We start from the raw sequence: 16,061 nt of genomic DNA, 5'->3' as shown, positions 1-16,061 counted from the left end.
CTACATTTCACAGAAAGCCTAGCGAAAAAAACCTGGACTGCATGAACCAGTCACACACGGAGCTGGGAAACGTGAGCGCTCTGCATGCCACCAGACCTAAGAAAGCATTCTCATCATTTGGAAAAATTCATACTACTCCCTAAGACGAATTGAGTCAGAGTTTGGCAACTAAGCTCTATCAACTGCTTACTGGGGTGGAGCGGTCTACACATGAAGAATTCCAAAAAGGAGATTTTTAAGCCTTTTTCTGAAAGTATGGTGATTGATCCCAGTACAGAGACTGGAGGAGAGAGTATGTATATGTATGTATGGTAGAGCTCTCATGTTTGACCGGTAAATTCTGGAATAGCTAATCTAGTCCATTTGTTTTAGTTTAAACTGTGGAATTTGTAGTCCTTGTTTTATACTGGGATTAAAAAGGACTGTAAATCCCAGAATGCAACCATATCTACATTGACTGAGAAAGCTACTTCCACAAGGAAACTTGAAACTTGAGAGCTCTGATATGGGTACCTATGAACATGGCCAGGGTCACTGGACAGACGCAATTCTGTGGTTGCAGGGTTTTCTGCATAATTAAGGATTAGCTGCTTTTGTCATATAATGTATCTGGAAAGAGAATGGGAGCGACCCCACACCCAAGAGAAGGAGTACCACAGGTAAATAAGCACATTTCTCCTGGGAACAGATTAACACTATACTGAGCTCCGTACTAATAATTGGTCTTCACTCAACCACATTCATTCACAGCAAGCTATGGTGTCACCGAAAGCAACACCAAGAAGAATCATCTAAGGCCCCTATAGTCAATTATGTTGAACAATATTCAAAAGACAAATGATATCCAAGAGTAAACAAATTTTAATACACTCGATGTAGTTCACACAGTAATTAAAAAATCATTACCGAACAAATTTATACAAATACAATTTAAAAATTAAAAAACACCTATGTGTTAATAATGTAAAAAATATCAGATATAAGAGAACAAAGACAGTGTATAATCATAGGCACATCATGGATTAGTTACTCCATATAGAATTCATTGTGATAATATCTAAAAGGTGTCCACAAATCATTTAATCTATTAGCCACCCTATCGAATTCTTGGATGTAACACCATATAGTACGTCGACGCGTTTCGATGGCCCTTTTGTGATTGTAAGCCACCTTCTTCAGGACAAGGTTTATAATCTGTTCTCTTTCAATTAACAAAATACCAGGTAATCCGATCAGTGCAAGGTGATTGATCCTCTGATTGAAAAGTATTAAAAGTAAGCGGGGCTCCAAATCGCTTCTTAAAACTGGTGCAATAGCTTAGGGGATATGTATCCTCCCACGTGGTTTAGCCGATGTATAAGAGAGACCCACGTCTTCCCTTTGGACGGTGATGAAAGCAGGTTTTCCTTTATCAAGAATGTGGAAACTTTTGCACACAAGTGGGCAGCTCGCCTGTATCAATCCTCAATCTTCATCCACTTTCTACATATATGATGATAGAAGGGGTAGATCTGCGAGTCGGGTGACAGCGCCCTTCCGACTGTTTTATCCAAAGGGTCACTGGACAAACGCAATTCTGTGGTTGCAGGGTTTTCTGCATAATTAAGGATTAGCTGCATTTGTCATATAATGTATCTGCCACATAATCTGCAAATTGTAACAATTTTTTTTTGTTTCTACCAAGTACAGATCAAAAGTTACTTAGAACGGACCAACACATGTTGCGTAGTGGAAGGTGTTTCACAAATGTTGACCAGAAACCTTTTTTTTGCTTATTGCTGTATGTGGACGTTCAACTGGTAGCCAAACAGTGTTAATATGTGTAAAAGTGCCAAAATAATGAAGTAACACTATCACAAAATGCAGTGCATTGTGATGCATAATTTGCCTTTTGCTACGGTGTAGTTTTGTCAACCCGGTCACATAATTTGATCCTCCACTGCTGCATAATTCCTGTAGCCCTGAACATAGCGAGAGAGCAACAGCGGGCTGAACAATCGCAGAAGCCTTGAAGTACAATTCAGGATAGTTTGCACAGATACACTGTGGACTTTGAAACATTTCCAAGTGTAAAAAAAAACTTTGGCTAAAGTAAACATTTCCTATATTTTTCTTAAAAAACACAATCCTTACTGAACAGTTAATCATTTCCTTGATCTGAGGCTGAGAGGAGCCTTCCTTTCCTTTTCCCACTCTCTTACCCATTTCGGTATCCAGTGTTGCTACTTACTTCCCCCATTGCTTAACCCTTTCTGTGCTCGCCTCGGCCGTTAGCCAACAGTCGTGCGCAGCACAGGGCAGGTGACGCAGCCCTGCCCACTCTTTAGAACTCCCGCACTGTGGCGAAATTTGCACCATGGTTAAGGAGTTAATTTGTAAACAAAAAAAGTCAAGAAACAAATAAATTAATAGATAAACAATAAGTGCTGGGGCCCAAAGTATTATTGAGAAGCTTGCGGCAGGCACAGTCAAAGGCCAGGGTGCTGAATAGAAGGCTGCATAGTCTTAATTCAACCTCATGCCCCTTTAATCTATTGATTGCATCTGTTGCCTATTTAATCCATCACAAAATAATCTCTCACTCCTGCAGATTCTTTCTCATCCCTGCGTTCTCCCTTCGCCGTAGTTCTTTCTCCTTCTTCCCCCATTTTGCGTTCTTCTCGCTCTTGCTTTGGATCACAGTTGCTCGAGGAAAAATAAGTGCTGGTTCCAACAAATGAGTGCCAGTGGGCCCCACCTGCACAAATTGAGCTTCTTCCCCCCCTTTTTCCACCTACCAGCCCCAATTTTCCAGTAAGAACAAAACATAGCAGATGCTGCTCTCACAGCATGCAAAAGCTACTGTAATGCACATCTGGCACAAAGCGCCTTAGCAGAAGATAAGACTTTAGTGTTTATGCAATGCATTTTCTGTTGAGGAATGTATGCACCGACGCCTGGCTTTACAATTATAAAGTCTATGAGAAGGACGAGCTATGTTGGAATCAGTGCAACAAAAAGGACATTACATTTTTGGAAAACAAACATTTGGTTTGTTCGGAGGGGAATGTCCACTGCATGGTACAGAAGTCTGTTCTCCTGCCCAATTGCATGTTTATCTGGTACCCCGATTTCTATTTTGGCCCTGGCGTCACACTAATCTAGCGATACAAAAGGGGATGATGGACAGAGCGTTTGAACAAATCAAACACTCACCCCCAGTCAACTGATCGGGGTTTAATCCATCACCATTCTTTAGTTCACTCAGCCACCCCAGTTCAGACATGGCTATATGCAAATCAGTCTGACCCTGTGCCTCATGGGAACAGTACAGCCCGAACTGCCAAGCCATGTCTTCCCTGGACCGGAAACAAGTCAAGTCAAGTCAGAGAATTTATATAGCGCACTACATACCCAGAGGGTCTCAAGGCGCTTAGGGAGGGGAAGAGGATTATTTGTCAAATATCCACGTTTTAAGTTGCTTTCTGAATGCTAGGTGGTTCTGGGTAAGGCGAAGGTAAGTGGGGAGTGAGTTCCATGTTTTAGCAGCCAGGTATGAGAAGGATCTGCCTCCCATGGTTGTCTTGTTGATGCGAGGTACCGTGGCGAGGGCTTGGTTGGAAGAACGCAGTTGGCGGGAGGGGGTGTAGAAGGACAGTCGTGAGTTGAGGCATTCTGGTCCGATGTCGTAGAGTGATTTGTGAGCGTGGGTTAGCAGTCGGAAAGTGATCCTCTTGTTGACGGGTAGCCAGTGGAGGTCTCTTAGGTGACCAGAGATGTGTTCGTTACGCGGGATGTCTAATATGATCCTGGCTGAGGCGTTTTGGATTCGTTGGAGTTTCTTCTGGAGTTTAGCGGTAGTTCCTGCGTAGAGGGTGTTTCCGTAGTCCAGTCGGCTCGTGACCAGAGCATGGGTGACTGTTTTTCTGGTCTCGGTGGGGATCCAACGAAATGTTTTTTTGAGCATGCGAAGAATGTTGAAGCAGGATGAGGATACGGCGCTGACTTGTCTGTTCATTGAGAGTGAAGAATCCAGGATAACGCCTAGGTTCCGTGCGTGGTCTGTCGGGATGGGTGCTTTTCCAAGGGCTTCCGGCCACCAAGAGTCGTCCCATGCAGAGGGGGATGTACCTAAGATGAGGACTTCAGTTTTATCTGAATTCAGTTTCAGACGGCTGTGTTTCATCCATTCGGCCACTTCTTTCATTCCTTCGTGAAGGTTAGTTTTGGCGGTGTTGGGGTCATTGGTGAGAGAAAGGATCAGTTGAGTGTCATCCGCGTAAGAGATGATGTTGAGGTTGTGTTGGCGTGCGATGGCCGCGAGGGGGCTCATGTATACGTTGAAGAGGGTGGGACTGAGTGAGGATCCTTGTGGTACTCCACAGATGACTTCAGAGGCCTCGGACTTGAATGGTGGAAGGCGGACTTTCTGGGTTCTTCCGGTGAGGAACGAGGTGATCCATTCAAGTGCTTTTCCTTGTATTCCGATGTTTCTGAGACGTTGTAGAAGGGTGCTATGGCAGACTGTGTCGAAGGCAGCGGAGAGGTCGAGGAGGATGAGGGCGACTGTGTCTCCATTGTCCAGTAGAGTTCGAATGTCGTCTGTTGCTGCGATGAGGGCGGTCTCAGTGCTGTGTTTTGCTCGGAAGCCAGATTGTGAGGAGTCGAGGGATTTGTTGGCTTCGAGGAAAGCGGCGAGCTGGTTGTTGACGGCTTTCTTGATGACTTTGGCCGGGAAAGGGAGGAGTGATATGGGGCGGTAATTTTTGAGTTCAGTGGGGTCCGCTGTGGGTTTTTTCAGAAGGGCGGTGAGTTCGGCGTGTTTCCAGCTTTCCGGGAAGGTGGCGGAGTTGAAGGAGCTGTTGATGACATCTCGGAGGTGTGGTGCTATGATGGAGTCTGCTTTGTTGAAGATGTGGTGAGGACATGGGTCTGAGGGGGATCCTGAGTGGATGGAGTTCATCAGGCGGATGGTGTCCTCAGTGGAGATTGGGTTCCAGTCGTTAAGGGTGTTCAGGGGGGGAGAATGTTCATCATATGGTTGGGTGGGTTGGTCTCCGGGTTGGTTGTCGAAGCTGTTGTGGATGTCTGCAATTTTGTTGTGGAAGAATGAGGCTAGGGAGTCGCAGAGGGCTTGAGAGGGGGTGATGTCGTTGGAGTTGGCTGAGGGATTGGTAAATTCCTTGACGATGTTGAAAAGTTCCTTGCTGTTGTGGGCGTTGTTGTCTAGTCGATCCTTGAATGCTGTTTTCTTGGCCTTTCGGATTAGTTGGTGGTGTATGCGGGTGGCGTTTTTGAAGGCGTCCTTGGTGCTGGTGGTTGGGTCCTTTTTCCAGGCCTTTTCAAGGGAGCGGCAGAGTTTCTTGGACTTCTTAAGATCATCGTTGAACCATGAGGCCTTCTTGCTGCCAGGTTTGCTTTGACGTTTTTTCAGTGGTGCTAAGGTGTCGGCGGTGTTGGATAGCCATAGGGTGAAGTTGGCGGCGGCTTGGTCTGGGTTAGAAGAGTGGGTAGGGGTGTTTAGAAGGAGCGATGAGGAGATCTGGTCGATGGTGATTTTGTTCCAGTTTCTTTGTAGAGTTGGTTGGAGGTGGTTGATGGGTTTCGGCTTGTTGTAGGTGAAGTGAACGCAGCTGTGGTCAGTCCAGAGGAGATCCGTAGTATGGCTGAAGGAGACATGTTTGCTGGAGGAGAAGATGGGGTCGAGTGTGTGGCCTGCGATGTGGGTGGGGGAAGTGACCAGTTGTTTAAGTCCGAGGTTGGCGAGGTTGTCCAAGAGGGTGGTGGTGTTGCGGTCGTTGTTCTTTTCAAGGTGAAAGTTGAGGTCTCCCAGAAGGATGTACTCTTTGGAGGGGAGCGCGTGTGGAGTGATGAAGTCCGTGATGTCTTCACTGAATTTTGCACGGGGTCCTGGTGGTCTGTAGAGGAGGGTGCCTCTGAGTGTGGTTTTGGGGTCGATGTGAATCTGGAAGTGAAGGTGTTCGGAGTTGGTGAGGTTGGCGTCGGAGCTGGTTGAGATGCGGATAGATTTTTTATGGACGATAGCGATTCCTCCTCCTGTGTGGCCGGTACGGTCCTTGCGTGTGATCTTATAGTCTTCTGGGATGGCAATGGTGATGTCTGGGGCGGAGGAAGCGTTCATCCATGTTTCTGTTAGGAAGGCGACGTCTGGAGAGATGGTGTCTAATAGATTCCATAGGTCAATGGCGTGTCTGTGGACCGATCGGGTGTTGAGAAGGATGCATTGTAGGTGGTTGGGGTCGGGAATCTGTGGTGTGGTCGTAGCGGAGAAGTTGTCGGTGCCGATGAATTTGCAGGAGTAGCAAGAGAAAGGTCCATGGGTGTGTCCAGGAGCGGCTTGGACGCAGTTGGGGGAGCGGCCGGGGTTAAGGGCTAGGAGGGTGGCGGCATCGTAGGTAATGCGGGAGGGCTGGGAAGCGCGAGGGGCAGGGGGTCTGGCACTGGGCGCGGTCCAGGCGCGGACGGGCGTAGACGGGCTTACCTTTGGCGCACCTTCGGCGCGGATTGGGCGCGGTCGCTGCGCGTGAACGCTGCGGGCGGGAACTACTGTCATATATGGAGAGTGGAGGGGGAGGGGCGAGGGCGTCTCAGCTGGGAGGCGGGGTGGGCTATAGATAACCACAACAACAACATACACAAAATGGAGGCGGAGGGGGGAGCACAGCGGAAACGCGCTGAATACAGAAAAGCAGCGATTTTAAAAACAAAAATGCAGACTTGTCAGAGCGGCAATCAGGCACACAGCGGCAGCAATAATTAGGCAGACTAGCAACAGCAGTGCAGTAACGATACCAAGCACAGCGGAAACGCGCTAAATACAGAAAAGCGGCGATTTTTTTTAATCAGAAATGCAGACTTGTCAGAGCGGTAGCCAGGCACACAGCGGCAGCAATAATTAGCATCCTGGGACCGGTTTCGGATTCATAATCCTCATCAGCCAGGCTATCTTGAATCCAGTGGCCAAGTGAGCAAGGGACTCACGTCTGAGCATACCCTGCCACACTTAGGGCAAACTAATCTAGTACATGCACAGAGGCCTGTTTCTACGGGAGGTACTAGACCTGTCCTGTAACCTAGTGGAACACACCAAACGTGCCCTCATTGTGGGCAGTGAACTGCTGCCCCTCTCCTGGTTATAGCGCATAAAGCAGTGCGGGCTGCATACCATGTTTTCAGACAATATCAATAGTGTGACCAGAATTTTTATCTGAGTCACTGGGAGTGAGGACCACTAGCATAAACTTCCACTATTATGTGTGTGTGCCCTTGCGGTGGCATCCTATGTCTATATATTACATGTGTGCACATGTGGTGAATGTAGCACGTCACCATGAACCGTGAGTGTGAGTGAAACTTAGTAATGGAGGACAGTAGGATTCGGTTTGGGTGACACAGACTTTATAACTTCTGTTTTACTGGTGTTGATAAACAACTGAGGTCACAATAAAAAAATTTAAAATATTAAATTGCACCCCCATGCCCGGCAAGAAATGTTCCACAAAATAAATCACGGCGTCGACAGCAAATAATAAATCCGGTACGGGCTTATTCTTGACAATTGGCATGTCCTGCCCTTTTTTTCTTTTAGCCTGGCGTCGAGATCATTAATGTAAAGCAAAAATAAAACCAATGCCAGGACACACCCCTGATACACACCACACGCCAACTCAAAAATCTTGCATATTATCCCCAGATCTAGCCGAAGCAGATACGCCATGATGTTGGGCACGAGGGAAATCCAAAGAACTCCCAGTGCAGGCCTTTGGCGTGTAAAGTCTCAGAGGTCAAATAGACACTCACATGTTTGTAAAGTTCTTACACCAGGTGTATCAATGCATGATGAGTTTGCCTCCATCAAGAGCTTCGGGAGTGGATCATGTAGCCTCTTCAACCTCCCACAAGTAGAGGTTCACATCAAGGGAAGTCCATATCACGGGCGACTAAGAAGGACAAGTATGGCCTCCATTGCCAAGGATGTAGCATCCAGGCCTAGTTCAACGGTGAGCAGTCCTGCTCGGGTGCAGGACAGGCTGCACTGACTATTAGGACTCAATATGCAGATTACACTATTTGGCAGAAGAACAGATAGGCGCCGACTGGGCTGACCGTCTCCATAGGAGTTGCAGTTCCAAAAGCTGCAGAAACAACTACGGCTGAGCCAATGCAAGCAGTTGCAGCTCCAATCGGACCCACATATTCACAATTGCACTGAGCATTGAACTGATCATTACAGCATCTTCTTCTCCATCAATAGTGCGGTAACTCCAAAACGAATCCAACCTACAAAAACAAAACCATGGAACAGGAATATCAAGAATATCGATCCCAATGCCTTGATGTCCCAATGCAATTCTGCCCTGACACTACCATCAGCAGACATGGCTGACGTCCATGATCTTACGGACTTCTACAACGCCACTATGCTTAAAATCCTGGATACCACAGCGCCCCTTCAAGAAAAAAATTTCTCCACCAAAATTTCCAAACCATGCTTGCGCCTTGATTATGTTTTTATGTCCCGACAGTATCTGAGAATAGGCGATACCGCGGACTACAGGGCCAGAGGCATATCCGACCACTCACCATTGTACGTGAGAGTGGGGCATGACAGAGCTAGAGACGCGGGGTCCTGGCGCCTCGCGGCTTGGGATCTTCAAAATACAGCAATCATGAGAGACGTGAGGGCAGACATAAAGGTGTATTTTGCAGAAAATGAAGGCTCGGTGGACTCAAATATCACTCTATGGGAGGCCCTGAAACCGGTCCTCCGTGATAGGATTAGATCTAGATTGGGCGAAGACAGGCGGAGCCTACAGGCTGAGGTAGCGGCCCTGGAACAGGCTATTCTGAAATGGGAGGGAGAATACTTAACCCATAAGACCGAAGACACCCTGAGACGGTTACTTGACGCTCAGAAACAATATAGGGAACTGGTAACCAACGAGGCCAGGACCCAATCCTTAGCCACCCTTCATAGACTGTATGACGTGGGGGACAAGTCAGGGAAACTATTGGCATGGCTCAGCAAAAAAGAAAGAGCTGAGAGGTGGATAGACAGTATTGATACGGCTGAGGGTACTGCGGTTAGCACCGACACAGAGATAGCAGAGGCCTTCGCTACACATTATGAAACCTTCTATGCGGCTAGAGATCTAGCGACGCACGAAGTGGCCCTCCAATACCTAGATGATATCACCCTCCCGGTCCTCCCCCGGAAGATATGGAGGTTCTGGAAGCGGACATTACGTCTGACGACATCGCAAGTGCCATAGCCAGGCTTCGACCGGGAAAGACCCCAGGACCGAATGGTTTCCCCACAGAGCTTTTTAAGCGCACGGCACACCTACTGACCCGCCATCTTAAGGGCCTCTTCACTGGTGCCTTCGAGGAAGGTGAGCTCCCACCGGATCCCCCTATGGCCACAATAATTCCGCTATATAAGGAGGGCAAACCGCGGAAGAATTGTGCCTCCTACCGGCCGATATCCCTACTCAATACGTAAGTAAAATTGTTGGCTACCATTTTGGCTGTCCGCTTGAGGGCGGTCATCACGGGCCTTGTGCATATGGACCAATCGGGCTTCTTGCCCGATAGAGCAACGAAGCTGAATCTCAGGAGAGCCCACAACTGGCTCCAAGAGGTGAAGGAGAGAAGTGATCCACACTGGTTCCTCTCCCTGGACGCCGAAAAGGCGTTCGACACGGTTCATTGGCCCTTTCTGTTTGCAGTGCTTCAGAGGTTTGGTTTCGGGCCCAGGTTTATTAAATGGATCCGATTACTCTATACTGGGCCGAGGGCCAGGGTGAGGGTCAACGGGATACTCTCACGTGAGTTCCAAATCCAAAGAGGCACTAGACAGGGCTGTCCCCTATCCCCTCTTCTCTTCACGCTCGTCATTGAGGTGCTCGCGGCCAGAATCCGGCACAATAAAGACATACATGGCTTTACTACTGGTGATACGGAACTGAACCCTGAAAAGGGCTCGCTTTACGCAGACAATGTCTTGCTCTACATTACCAAGCCGGAGACCACTGTGCCGGAGCTCTTCCAAGAACTAGAGCGATACGGAGGGATGGCAGGCCACAATATAAACTGGCACAAGTCAGTACTCTATGACCCGAGGGGGCGCAATCAGTGGGGAAGACTGCCAGAGGAACTGATGACAACAGCCGAGGGTTTCAAATACCTCGGGGTCTATATAACAACAGATGCGACCCTCTCGTTCCAAAGAAACCTAGAACGAATCCTCACTAACGCAGTGGCGGATATGGACCGCTGGAGACAGCTCCCATTGACACTTCTGGGCAGGGCGGCCATGTACAAAATGGTCATTCTACCGAAATTCCTATACGCCCTACAAAATGAATATTACCCACTACCAGTGGCGGTCTTCACCCGGATCCACGCAGATTTGAGATCCTTCCTTTGGCTGGGTAAGCAGGCTAGGGTGGCCCTGTCCACGTTACAGAGGCACCAGTATAGTGGAGGAATCTCACTCCCCAATTTGGAGGCTTACTATTGGGCGGAACACCTGACTCCGATTAATGACTGGCTCCACGCACCAGCAGAGCACCCGACATACGTGTTGGAAAGAACTAAACTGGCACCTAACAACATACTGCGATATCTCTATGGGAGCGCTAGGGGGGCTCACACTCTCCCTGCCACGTCTATAACGCTTAGGGCATGGACGAGAGCTACACTACGCATGGGCTGGGAAAAGAAACCCACACGGCAGACGCCGCTGTGGCACTGCCAATGGTTGCACGAGCTACATAAACTGCGAGGATTCCGGAGATGGGACGACATCGGCATCTCCACCATTGGCGATGTAATAACCAGGGGGAAGTTGAAGTCGTTCCGAGTCCTCCAAGCAGAGTTCGGGTTAAATAATACGCAGCATTTCAAATATGTTCAACTACGACATGCCTGGATAGCCCAAAACATTACGCTTACTGATATTCCTGAATAAGCGCCACTGGAGGGGAGGCTTCTTCAAGAGCAAATGGTCGGAAAGGCGGTCTCCCTAACTTATAAAACACTGACTAATCACATGCTGGGTGACTTAACAAAACTTAGACATACTTGGGAGGCAGAGGTGGGGGAGATGGAGGACCTAGATTGGGAGATAGTCCTGATGCATCCTCGGGAAGTGGCTATCAAATCTAGATTACGACTTATTCAATTTAACTTTCTCCATAGAACATATTTTGACAGAGTACGTCTATGCAAGATGGGGAAAATTGAGGAACCACGATGCCTTAGATGCCTACAGGAGGAGGGAGATTTATTTCCTACTGTATGGACTTGTAGTGTAATACAGAGATACTGGACTCAGATATTTGGAGAACTGGAGGAGGTCCTCGGGGCTTCAATCCCTCTAGACCCCAAATTAGCATTGCTTGGAATGACGAACGAGGTTGACCTGACCCGCCCACTACTCACTTTCCTAGTCCTGGCATTGGTTGTTGCCAAGCGAGATAGTGCGAAACACTGGGGAGCACCAGCACCCCCGGACCTGGAGGAGTGGAGAAGGGGTTTAGACCTATATATGGCTGCGGAGAGGGTCACATATAAGGCCAGGGGTTGCCCCAAAAAAATCCGGAAAGTTTGGTCCAGATGGAGACATTATCATGGGTTAGATGTGGGGCTGTAGAAGGGTTGTTAATGGAAGGGGAGGTGGGACGCAACTCCTGGACCACAGGGGCGTAAGTTGGGTCATGACTAAATAATGATGATCTCATGGGAAACAGTGAGCCACCAGTTACTATGGGCCTTGAACAAACGAGTGTCCTTGACTGATACTGGGGAGGAGGGGGGAGGGACAGGGAAGCGTAACTGCTGCATTTCTTATTGTCTATGTATTCATTGAAGGATTTTCAACTGAGTTTTCTACCGTTCACCAAAGGGAGAGGGGGGGGGGGAAGAGGGGGTGCGATTTAAGATTAAAAATTCAGAGACTTGGAACGCCTATGACCGATTGCAGCTGGGTAATTGTGGGTAGACATACTACATCGATCATGCTCGCCGCCCGACCTCCGGGGTGTGGGCTAAATGGCTGTGTCCCCCTCCCGGTATTGTGTAGCAACAGCTGTGATGCATCATTTTGCTCGCCTGACAGATTGTACATTGGCTCCTTGTGTATCTGCAAATAAAAATGTATTTAAAAAAAAAAAAAAAATCCAAACCATGCTTCAATGAGAATCTTAACTCGGACCGGCACAAGTTAAGACTAGCTGAGCGAGCATGGAAATCAGCACCCTCCACTGATCATCTATACCAACTTAGGGCACTGAGAAACACAACAGAAAGATCTTAAAAGCTAAAGCAGACTTCTTCAAAACACAGCTGAACCAGGCCATTAACCGTCCCAAAAAACTATTCGTAATCGTAAAACAACAATCACGTAACTCTACAAACGTAGTGGAGCTAAGCAACCCGGCTACCCCTAACTGCGACGAGCTTGCCAAATTCTTCCTAGAAAAGACCAGAACCATTGAATATGACATTCAATCCAAGAAAGAACCCCAACTATCTACTGACCAAGAAAAAACTCTCTACTCACAGATCAGGGACCTTTTCAGCCTGCCGATCGAAGTTCCAAAGAACAATGCCAACTGGCACTCCTCGCCCATCACTGAACACGAAATCTATTGCACCCTGCTAGTGATCAACCCTTCCAATCATTTCTCCGATCCCCTACCCCCATCGGTATTCAAAATGATACAGTTCTCTATTCTACCAATTTGGGCAAAAATTGTCAATGCCTCTCTGAGGCAAGGTTCCATACCGGACTGTCTAAAAATAGGGCAGGTCACACCTATACTAAAGAAAGCCAACTCACTCTCCACAGACCTCAACAACTATCGCCCTTTACCCAGCATCCCCACTCTGGCTAAGTTATTGGAAAAATGTGTACAAATTAAGCTTTGCAATCACATCGAGAACTTCAACCTCCTAGATAAACACCAATCCGGTTTCCGTCAAGGCCACAGTACTGAATGAGCTCTCATCCATATAATGGATGACATTTTAAAAATGTTAGATCATAACGAATCGTGCCTATTGATACTTCTTGACCGATCTTCAGCTTTCAACACGGTTAAACACGGCAATCTACTGTCCCTACTTGTACGAAGGATGGGGCTTAACCGGTCCAGTGTTACAATGATTTGCCTCCTTCCTAAGCAACAGAACCCAAAGAATCAAGCTGAAGCAATCATTCTCTCAACCCTCCATGGTCACACTAGGTGTTCCACAGGGATCAGCACTATCACCTATACTTTTTAATCTACTCATGGAACCACTTGCTAATGCGCTTAGTTCTGCAAACATCCTATATCACCTATACGCGGACGAGACTCAACTATATATGGAAATCTCCTCACCAGATGACTTTATCTTCCTCAACACCATTCTTCATATTACCCAAAATTGGCTCAATGGCAACCACCTCATGCTCAATACCAAGAAAACTGAGTTCCTCCTCATCTCCCCTCCCAATCACACACCCAAGATAGACTTATGGCTGAAGCATCTTACCTCCTTTGATTGCGCCTCACACATCATTGACTCCGCAAAATCCCTGGGAGATACCCTTGACAAACATTTAAATATGCACGAACAAATCTACAATGCCACCAAGGGAGCCAACTTTCAGCTGATGATCTTAAGGAAACTTAAACCCTTCCTCCCACAGACTGATTTACAAATGGCGGTCCAACCTCTAGTACTACCAAGACTGGACTATGGAAGCACCACTCTATGCGGTCTTCCAAAATACAAGCTAGCTCCAATCAGGGCATCGCTTAACGCTGCGGCCAGGCTGGTCTCCGGAATAAAAAGAAATAACCACGTCACCCCGGGCCTGAAGTCTTTGAACTGGCTACCTTACGAGTTGAGAATACAACTAAAGATCGCCAGCATGACACACAAAGCCCTACATATCAATACCCCCAGCTATTTAGCGCTTAAGCGGTCGGGAGGCTGTAGACATTCAAGAAGCGCAAGCTTACTGCTACTAAAACCTCAATCCTACCACAAAAAGAGAACTGGGTGCAGAGCTTTCTCAGGTATCGCACCGAAGATTTGGAACAACCTACTCCCGGACGTGCGCAGAATCTCTTCTTTCACTGCCTTAAAACAAGAAGCAAAAATGTTTCTCATGAACAAATTAACATTCTGATGCCTACTAGCCACTGATTTTATTAAAAACAGCAATGTCTACCTCATGGGTCATGTTCGCGCTATATAAAACTTTATAAATAAATAAAATAAATTGCAAATGCAGCCCCATTTGGACGAGGCATCCAGTTTCAGCCCAATCAGGCTGATATAGTAATCATGACAGATGCAGCCCCTACTGGGCCAATGCAAGCAGTTGTAGTCAAGTCTGGTCAACGAATGCTTGAAGCAGCTCCTGCCAGGAACTTTTTCTGAAAGGATATGGGGGCCCTCTGCAGCTTGGTCACTCCTGGATGTTCTCTTGTCCAGTTGGATGAGCCAGACTTATTCCCACTCCCAGCAGGCTTCTAGGCAAGGCCTCATCTCCTCCAGCAGCCAAGGTCACTCACCTCTGGCAGACTGTCTTTTAGACAGATACTAACAGCCATCCTTCAAACACTGTGTGCAGGACTCCCTTCCTTGGTCATAAAGATAGTGAAACTGGAATAAAGCGGGAAAATGTGGTCCCAATTTTTAAACACATTTCCTAGACAGGTCATGTAGGTAGAACTATTTATTTTAAAACAAACATCAGTTGGGGGTAGTTTTCTTTTCAAATGCACTTTGCAGCCTGCTCCCCAGACACTGTGAATAGGCAAGTTTTTTCAAAGAAGGTAACGTGGTGGTTTCAAGACGGACACCCAAAACACAAGCAAAACGAGGTTTGTGCACCTGGCTGCCATCAGCCTCTCTGATACCTTAAAAGGGTTGACAAAAGAGCAAGCCCGACCTAGAAACTGCCTCACCTTGTACAAGAGAAACTGTAGCCCCACTCCTCACCTCCACCATCAATCAAATGGCAATACGCAGAACTAATCAGCAGGCCCTTGCCAACAAAAGACCTCAGAATTTCTAAAGATAGCCTTGTCTCCATCTTCCTCACTTCAGGGCCTAGATCTCCATCCTGCAACAATAGCGAGAGGGGCAATGCATCTCCACAGTCTATGGGAAACTGCCACCATCCTCCAGGCTTTTATTTGTATTTTTGTAGTTGTAACTGCACTTACACAGCGCTTACTACGCCTGACAAGGCAGTGAAAGCTCTTTCATCCAAGCAACACAATGCTCCGGCACCCAGGGTTAATGGTTCATTCAGTGGGTTTAGTGATTCGTCTAGTGTTAAAGGATCCCATTCCAGGCATTTACCCCAGCGTTTGTGTGGTGGATTAAATTGAGAGGAAAGAAGTGATCAAAAGTGGGGGCTAGGGTATGTGATTTCATGCAGATGCAAGGGGAGATTAGTAGATGAGCTTGCGGATATAAGGTACTGCTAGATTGAAGGGTATGACTTTCAAAGAAGGACAGAGCGATCTTTGAGGGAAGGTGTGGGCAATTTGCAGAAAGACAAAAAAATAAATAGACTTAGAATGAACTGTACTCAGGGAAAGAATGCAAGTTGTGCTATTCCCATCCACAGATATCCAATATGGATCCCACTGGCTCCAGTACCCAGACTCACTCTGAGTACTACTACTACTGCATTTTATTTTAATGCAAGAATAAAATGAATCTAATGTTACTATGTGTTTTCCATTTATTAAATTCTCTTTTTGGAATAAGTGATGGCCAACTTTTCCTGGACAAGCACTGTTTTCCTGGGGAGTAGAGACGTCCTCCTATGAGAAACTGGGAATACCCATAAGCATCCCTTATGATCTACCTACTTCGTCAAAATAATTTTTTTGCTTCCTCTCTTTAAGGAGTTGTGGATCGAGCAAACCGCATTTCTCATCTGTGGTAAACTCCTACAAGACCCCAATCAGCACAAAGTCTGGGTGAGGGCCAGACAAACACACCCATTTCGGAAACGTTTGAAATCAAATGTCTGCAAAAGATAC

Source organism: Lissotriton helveticus, chromosome 12 (assembly GCF_964261635.1).
Source record: "Lissotriton helveticus chromosome 12, aLisHel1.1, whole genome shotgun sequence".
In the NCBI taxonomy this organism is placed as follows: domain Eukaryota; kingdom Metazoa; phylum Chordata; class Amphibia; order Caudata; family Salamandridae; genus Lissotriton; species Lissotriton helveticus.
The sequence above is the reverse complement of the archived record's forward strand: the minus strand, read 5'-3'. Positions refer to the sequence as shown.